Genomic DNA, 7,491 nt, shown 5'->3' on the forward strand with positions numbered 1-7,491 from the left:
GTGACGTGGCCAGATATCTACAACAAGGTACATAGAAAAACGTAGTCAAAACTTGGTTAAGGCTCTGGTTAGAACCGGGGGCTGCGAGTCTAACCCAGGAGGTTCGATGCTCCAGCGTAGGTCTGGTCTCAGCTGGAAGCTTAAATACCGGCAGTCTTCATCAGCTGAATCTGGATCACCTGTGGAGGAAGAACACTGGAGGAACTGCCCCAAGGCGGGGCTAGAAGCTCCAGATCCCTACAGCACTAGAGTCACAAAAACCCAACATGTCAGATATCAGTGCATCCTTAACTCGTGAGATGTTAGTTATAGGAAAAATATAAAAATGTGAGATTTTTATTTTAGTACAGGAGGTAGATTTCTACTAACATTTTCTTTATATCATGGAATTCCCTGTGTCCAGCTAGTCTCATAATTAATTGGCTGGTGAATTTGTTTCATCTTAATTAAAATGTTGTGTAAACTTTTTAGTTTTACATAAGTCAATTTAGATTGGTCAGTTTGCATTAGGTAGTTTGCCTGGACAGTTCAGGGTTATTTGTTTGAATTTGTAAATTTATTTTAGTCTAATCTAATATGTCAGGTTTTAAACAAATATATATATATATATATAAACATGATTTTAAACTTACAGTAAACATTACTTTCTGTAAGTCAGTGGGCTGTTTGTTGAAATTATCAGGTTCACAGAAGTGTCAAAGATTTGCAACTTGGTGACAGACAAACTCAGGAGACAGAGTAAAAGGTAAGTGACTTTATTTACAGTGACAACAGGGTATCGGGTCTGGATCTGCAAAGGAGGAGTTGCGGTGAGTCTAATGTTTATCAGCGGAGTAGATTGCAGATTAAGTGTTGACAAAACGCAGCTCTTACAGACAGGTGGAGAGGAAGGAGCTCAGAGGTGTGGTCCTGGAATCCAATGTTGAGGGTTGGTAGGCAAATGGAGTTCGGATGAGTGGTTTCTCAGACTAGTCGGAGGCAGGCAGGCTATGGTGCAGTTCAGAACAGGAAAGTGACTCTCAGGTAAGTACATAGGCAGGCGGCTTCAGACAGATCGTGGTTTGCAGCTCAAGGAGTCAGGAACTCTGGACAGGCACAAGTACACAGACAGGTTAGACAAATTCAGGTAAGATTTCTCAGGTGGCCGAGATCGATTACCAGTGGTAAGCGATGCTTCAGCGTCAATCTGATCCTCCACACTGCCTTAAGAATCCGAGAGTGGATGATCCTGATCCGCTGCAGCTGAGGGTGATTAATCTGTCAACCAATCAGTAAACAGGAGGGAGGAAAAACAGGAAGCCAAATGGCAGATTGCCACAGAAATAGCTGTAAGATTTTGGTCTTTTTTCTGCTCACCTGGTGGTAAATAGACCAGAGATCTGACAGTGGTTCACTCCAATCTGTTATATCAGGTAACTTTTTATACAAACAGTTTTATCCATTCTAAGACAGCTGGATTAAGAGCTTGCGCTGGGATGGTTCGCAGCCGAGTCTGAAGTGGCTGGGATTAGAATTAGCTCCTCTAAGTCTGAGGCCATGATTCTCAACCGGAAAAACGTAGAATGTTCCCTCCAGGTTGGGAATGAGTCTGCTACAGGTGGAGGAGTTTTAGTAACTGGGAGTCTTGTCCACAAATGATGGTAGGATGGAGAGAAAGATAGATTATTACTACTACTACTTTATTTATAAAGCAATTTAAAACAACAGTAGCTGTGAAGTGTCTTCAAATAGTGGATGTTCTTCTGGGTCTTCAGAATTGCAGCAGTGATGTAATGATCAAAGAAATTACTTTACAGACATAAGTTATAATTGAACAGTGAGAGTTTATTCAAAATAACAGAGTCTGTGCCGAATCAAGATTTCTGGCCCAATCAGTGAAATCCTCTGTTCCTCTCAGGGCTGTTTCTTTTTATAAAGTTTATAAAAAATTATTCTACAACTGGGTGTGGTAAATGTTTATAATATAAACATTTAACACACCCAGTTGTAGAATAAAACACACACACACATCCCACTGGGACGGACTTTAACAGTATGGATTTAAATACATTCAATTCCCTTTATGGTGATAAGCTGGCTTGAACATGAACATGTCTTGAGCCATGCATCAGATAACTTTCCATATATGTCTTTACTGCAGTTGTTTTCAACAATGTGAGCTTAGGAGCCCACAATCCACTTACCAAGAAGGGATTGTACCTGAAGACAATGTCTCAAATTGGAACTCAGGCCTCATCGCATGACAGCACAGATGTAACCCAGTTACCTCAGTTGCGACAAAGTGCTGGTACAGATAAAAACCAATACACAAAGTACTGAAAAGACAAAAGATAACAAAAATATTTTTAAAAAAAACACAATAAAAGAAGTAAGAGCAAAAGTCTCAACATGTGTTAAAAGCCAAAGAATAAAAGTGTGTCTTAAGAAGAGTTTTAAAAGTGGACAATAAAGGGGCACTTCTGACATGTAACGGCAAATAGTTCATAATTTGGGAGCGGCAACACTAAAAGCTCTGTCTTCTCTGAGCTTCAGTTTTGACCTCGGTACCTACAGGAGCAGCTGATCAGCTGACCTGAGGCAACAAGCGGGAGATTATGGGTGAAGCAGCTAAGAGAGGTAAGATGGGGCAAGACCATGTAAACTTTTAAAAACATTTAAAAGAATCTTAAAATGAACTCTAAACTGCACAGGCAGCCAGTGGAGAGAAGCCAGGCTAGGGATGATGTGCTCCTTCCTCCCGACTCCGGCTAAGAGTCAAGCAGCAGTGTTCTGTAGAACCAACTGGTCACGCCTGAGGGAAGACTGGCTGGCTCCAAAGTAAAGAGCATTATAGTAATTGACAAATTAGGCCTCGTCTGCAGTAAAGAGAGAATTAATTTGGTTGACTGTGGTGAAGAAAAGAGTTGAGTTGAAAGGCAAAGCTCTGAATTTACTGGTCCATCTATGTTCCAACCCTCACCTATGGCTGTAAGGTTTGGATCATGACAAAAGAACAAGATCCCGGATACAAGTGGCTGAAATAAGCTTCCTACGTAGGATGGCCGAGTTCAGCCTTAGAGATAAGGTGAGTAGCTCCGTCATCTGGGCAGAGCTTGGAGTAGAGCCGCTGCTCCTCCTCATTGAAAAGAGTCAGCTGAGGTGGTTCAGGCATCTGATTAGGATGCTGCCTAAATGCCTTATTTTGGAGATTTTCCGGCCACATCCCACTGGAAACAAACCCTGGTGCAGACCCAGAACTTGTTGGAGGGATTATATATCCTTTTTGGCTTGGGAATGTCTTTGGATCCCCAGGAGGAGCTGGAGAGTGTCGCTGAGGAGAGGGAGATCTGGGTTTCCCTCCTGGACTTGTTGCTCCCGTGACCCGACCACAGATAAGTGGAAAAAGATGATAGATGGAAGTTTTGAATTTTTTTTAACTAAAACTATTAATTTGTCCCTCGGTTTATTTTTTTATTTCTGTCCTGTCTGATTTATTTCTCTTAGACTATTTCAGTTACTTTTGGTTATAAAGTTTTAAACCTTCTAAATGAAACAATCGTAATTTGTTCCTTCACTGTGAAACAGATGTTTTAAGTCTCTGTTTAAATCCAGAACCTGTAATCCTTCAGTCTTTAAATCTGTTTGATAGTTCTTCTTGCTGCAGCTCTCTGTGGTTTTATTTGTTCTTTTTTATATTTTTATTATTATGAAGCACTTTGTAGAGTTTAATCTGTGTTTAAAAAAGCCCCAGAATTAAATTTACTTCCTTACTTTAATAAAGGGAGCTGATGACCATATGTTTGTGCCTGAAATCCTCAGTGATCTCTTCTGTTTGGTCCAGTTCTGATCCAGATTATTTCTGTCGCAGCACGCAGGTCAACAGCTGATCCACTTCTCTCTGCAGATAAAACCATCAGTGATGTGTTGTCCACATGTGGGGCAGCTGTTGTCCACATGTTCACCTGTAGGACAGGTGACATCCACATGTTCATGTTCAGCAGACAGCTGTCTACATGTTGTCGACACATCACTAATCGTGTTATTCACATGTTCATCTGTAGGACAGGTGTTGGATCATCCAGGTAACAGCAGTGACCTGACAAAAGGAAATTATTAGGTTGAACTAGAAACTTTCTGCAGAAATATACCTTCCAAAGCACGTCTTGTACATCTTTCTGTTTGCTCTTTGTGTTTTTCTGACTTTAAACCCTAAATCCTGCCGACCCTCTGACTGAATCCTCCTGATCAACAAAGGTCTGATTAGAGACGACATGAAGTCTGAGGTTCTACATCCTGTATGAGGGCGGCCATGATGGAAACATAGGAGGAAGAAAAGCTTGCTGGGTAATATAGAAGCTAGGGACATAGAACCTGCTGAGTCACTGGTTGCTATGATGATTCTAGCCTTTTTTTATAGAACAAAAAGAGGAGGGGCATCACGATAATCCTCAGATAAACAGCCTCTGTGTAAAAACTGTAAGTTGGAACAAAAACCTTCTTGACCCGTGACCAGAAGGTTCTGATTGTTCCACAGGTTCAGTTTATATTTCTACGGGGTTTTATAGAGGAAATATGACAGGTTAAAAAGAGCCTTTACTTCCTGTTTGGAAGAGAAAAACCTGAGTTCAGATACAATGGAAGTCAATGGGAGTTGGGGTGTACCCATTCTGGAATCTGGAATCACGTCATGAATGAAAATGTGAGTTCAGATAGTTCAGATAGCTAACTTTAAAATGATTTGAGAATAATAATACTTAGGAAGCAAAAATTAACCATTATGAATTTAAGGAAAATTATTTCATTGTTAATTATCTAAAATGTGAAAATCTTTTGAACAGGATGTTTGAAACTTATCATCTTAGTTTAAGGTTTTGTGTCCATGTGAATTTGGGACAACTTAGACTTGGATGAGCATTTTCACTCTGAAATTTAGGCCAGAAAAGTGTTAGTAGTTTTGTCCACATTGTTAAGATCAGTTTAAGGAAGGATCAGATCCAAGAGGAGAATTGTTTTATCAAAGTTGCCCCAGATTAAAACGTCTTTCTGAGGCGCTAGATCAGGCCCAGCTGGATATGTGGAGAAGAGGCAGAAAACTGGCCAAAGAGTCCACTGGTGGACATTGGATCAGCATATTTTCCAAGGTCACATAATGAAGGACATGTCTGATTGTGTACCAGCCATTCAGAAGCTGAGGGCCTCTTTGAAGAAGCTTATCTATTTATGTTCAAAAAGATTCTGAGTACAAAATATAAACAATATATTAATTTTAAAATATGATCAAAGACTTTAATCACTGCCGTAGTCGTTTGTGATTAAATCAGTCCATGTAACTGTAACGAGCGTTCTGCGTTGTGTTCCTGTTCTGCGTTGTGGTAGCAACAAAGGGCAACACCTTAAAAATGATTGGGTCCTGTAGTTGGCTGCACTTCAGTTCCTGAACGGAAAACACAGGGAGTGTTTGCTGTCCACCTTGCAGTTGCTGAGTAAATTGCGTCAAGCACAGGACTCTGGATTCTGCACCCTCAATCCAGTCATGGTGGGCTTGACAAAGAGCTCTGAGCTCCAAGTTGTGCCATAATGACCCTTCAGTGAAGGCTGAACCACTGATCTATCAGACTGGGACTGACAGCTGAATCTGAAGATGTCCTGCACAGAACCTTCATTGACCTTGTCAGCTTCTCGTGTCAGGTACAGATATGACTCCTCCAACAGTCTACGGCTGATAGGTTTTGCAAAGGGGTCCCGACTCAAGGCATCTGCAACCACATTACTCCTTCCTGATGATCCCTTTTTCCTCCATGTCATTCAGTGCAAGCCTCAACTTCTGATAATGAGCAGGGGGAACTCTCTGGTATGGCAACCGGAACGGCCGATCGTCTGTGAGACGAATACGATGGGAGTATCCCTGCACTCTGCCACAATACAGAGAATCTCTGGAAAAGATATCTTGATACTCCCTCAGCAACGAGACGGGACTTGCAAGACTCACCGACCTGACACGGGTCCAGATCAATAGACTCCAAACCCAGGTCACGTAAGCCTTTGAATGAGCCATCGTTATTGCAGGCAGCAACCGAACCATCACTTTGCAGCTTCTCTGGATTTGCTGTTGGTTCCTCTACAACCATGTGCAGTCCTTGAAAGACACTGAAGTCCTCAACTGCTAAGCATGGTGATACATCAGCCAACTTGCAGTTTCGTTTCAGGGTTACAGCTTTGTCAGCTGGGTTCACTATTGTCATCGGCACCCATCTATCACCCCAAAGTGGTGTGATGAGTCGACCCACAAGAACACCCCTTGGTATAGCTTTTGAGCAGGTGGGTTCTACGATGACAGTACTTCCCGCTGACATGGGAATGTTGGCAGGAAGCCTGCCCCAGACTAGATGTTCATGTCTGGGAAGCAGGGTCACAGCTTGAGTCAACTTCACAGTGCCAATTTTGTCTGGAACCTTAGCACCCCTCCAGCCTTCAACATTCGTGAACACTGACAAAAACAGTCCAATCTCTGGGTTAGAGGCAAAGTCATGTCGAGATGCAATGTTCCAACAGTCCTCACCCCCTTTCAGAAGATGAACAATGTGTTTAATAATATTGGAGCCCAAAATGAGATCATCCTGCAGACCAGGTATGACCAAGGTGGGTACACTACAGGAAACCCGATAGAGCTGCATCTCCAAGTGATAAAACCCTTCAGGCTCAGTCCGCATACCCCCACAGCCCACAAGAATTATGCTGTCTTGGGGATGCTGCTTGTCAGGCAAAACTCCAGCAACACACAGCTTCTCCACTGCATGCTCACTAATACTGAACCAGTGTCCAGCATGCCAAATAAGCTGCACAGAGTGACCGATGATGACAGGGGTGTAGAACAGCTCACTGAATGCCTGAATCTTATGTGCTGCTTGAATGATTACTTTGGATCCCTTAGGTGCAACCGCACAGCTAGCTTCATAGAGGTCAGTCAAATCACAGGTGTTGGAGAGGGATTCCTGTGCAAAACCCACACCGCCTCTCCCCAGGCATGGGTATTCTAGTTTAACTGTTGGTTCGGTTCAGCAGAGCTGCTTTCAGGTTGAAGTCTCTGCTTTGCAGACTGCTGAGGGCAATCTCTCTTCCAGTGGCCCGGGGACAAACACTTTAAGCAGCGATTTTCCCATTTACAGTGACTCAACGTAGAATGGTCTTGAGAACCACAAGCCCTGCAAGCCCTCTGCAAAGGCTGAGGTGCAACACCTCTGTCACTCCAGGTTCTAGACGCCTGGTCATGTTGTAGCACTAACCTGTCCAACAGGTTCACCAGGCTTCTCAGACAGTCACTATCAGCGCCGGCAGCCAACAGCATAGCAGGTGGAGGGAGCCTAGGCTGTCTAGCTGGGTCAGTAATGTCTGAAACAGGACTGTCAGTCTTATGTACATGACATTGGGATTGTACCTTGTACACTGTGGAGTTCTCTCTGGGCTGCTGAGTGTGTGAGGCAGTCTGGGATTTCTTCCCCATCATATGTTCAT

Source organism: Kryptolebias marmoratus, linkage group LG22 (genome assembly GCF_001649575.2).
Source record: "Kryptolebias marmoratus isolate JLee-2015 linkage group LG22, ASM164957v2, whole genome shotgun sequence".
NCBI classification, from domain to species: domain Eukaryota; kingdom Metazoa; phylum Chordata; class Actinopteri; order Cyprinodontiformes; family Rivulidae; genus Kryptolebias; species Kryptolebias marmoratus.